Here is a 1,912-nt window from a genome sequence, read left to right as displayed (position 1 = left end):
TATCAAAATTTTTATGAGAGGAAAAAGGTTAAAATTCAACTGTTGCCACAAAATTGGGACAAAATTTTGTTACATATATATCATTCTCCGATGATACATAATTTTGTGGCAAACTTTTGGTTGTATAAGATATCTATGTGAACTTTGACCTAACTTATCATTGAATATTTTATTTCTATGCATAGTTGGGATGCTATGATGAAGAAGGATCATATCAAAATGCAACCACACCATGCTGTCATGCTGATGAGTTTCCAACTAACTACCACAGCATCTGCAATTCATTGGTTCCAATATCAGAGGCACTAACTCATTAATAAGAATTATTTTTTCTTTTTAATATTACCGTAATTTTATTATATTTTAATATTAATTTAAAAGGTTCAATATTGACATGATATATTTTAGAAGAGGAGAACAAATCATGAGGAGAGATCATATATTATAAATTTACAAAATTAAAAAATAATTCAACTTGAGAGAATTTATTCTCACACTGAATAGTCGTCTATCTCAATTAAATTGAAAGCATCATCACCTATATTCTAGTGTCCTATATAGTCTCGAACAAAATTGTCTTTTAATGAACATACCCATTATTAGAAGGAAGAAAAAAAATAAAAAACAACTCTTATTGATTTGTAATATTTGTCAATTAAATTTACTATTTGTAAGAAAAAAAAGTTTTTTTGTTAATAACCTTTACTATATATAATACTCATTCCATCATTGGCACTGTAGGCACTTGGTAGAGTTAGGGGAAAAAATCAACTTGAATTGGTCCAATAGTTAACTCATTCGTCTGTTTAAATTAAATAAATGTTAGAAATTCAAATCGTATTTTATGGATAGATAATTCATTAATCAGTGATTAACCTTTAATTAAAGCACATCTAGAGAGATAAATTCTTAACTTGTTGGATAATAATAGTAATAGTTAGCCATAAAATTTGGTGACACTCAATTTTAATTCATGATGTAGATTGTTCTTAATTTTAGCAGCAAATGGTGTTTGGAGGAAGTACAAGTGGTGGATCACTGTTATTATTATAGTTATGGAGTTTGTTGATCTTTGTATAATTTGCATGTGTATCAAGAAAATTGGAACATGTATGTTTTCAATTGATGTACAACGCCATATGTCTCTATACGTGGATCCAGACAAATAATCTAGAAACAACAAAATTATTTATTTAATTTGCTGTTTGTAACATAGCTATCATTATTTATGGCTGGGGTCTTTAATTTTCCTTTTTCTTCTCTTTAAAACGTTATGTTATTATTTATCCAACATGACTAGACAAGAATTAGGGTTTATAATTCCTATAACCTACTATTGGGGTTTATTTTTAAGAGTCTGATGCTGATCAATTGATTGTTACGTACATATATAAAGTAAAATTTGAATATTCAACACTTATTTAAGCGAACGAATAAAATTAAATGACCACTCACCAAATTAAATTTATTAGAGTAGGATGATTCTATTAGCCAAAATAATATTGTGTTGTGTTCAAACTTTAAAGGAGGGTTTAATAAATAACAAAAGTTAATTATAAGAGAGACACAATAATATAAAAAGTAAAATCTATAATGTAATTTATTATACTCTAAAATATAAATAATAGTGTATTATTTTTTCCTATGTTAAGTTTTGTTCTACAGAATTTTACTAATAGAAAATTTTCAACAAACAGGTACGTGTATGTAGCTCCTAGATTGGACTTAAAACTATGGTCAGTTAAGATAATTCTTCTTGTGGACATACTAATTCATAAAAAAAAATATTTGTAATTATATTCACGTAAGATTTTATATAAATTTTGCACAGAATTATCTAAATTTTTTTTTAGATTTGTCTCTAAATAGTATAAATAACAAATTTAATACATATTTAAAGTACAAAATTTAT

The sequence above is a fragment of the Arachis duranensis genome, chromosome 8, assembly GCF_000817695.3.
Source record: "Arachis duranensis cultivar V14167 chromosome 8, aradu.V14167.gnm2.J7QH, whole genome shotgun sequence".
NCBI classification, from domain to species: Eukaryota; Viridiplantae; Streptophyta; class Magnoliopsida; order Fabales; family Fabaceae; genus Arachis; species Arachis duranensis.
This window is presented reverse-complemented; position numbering follows the sequence as displayed.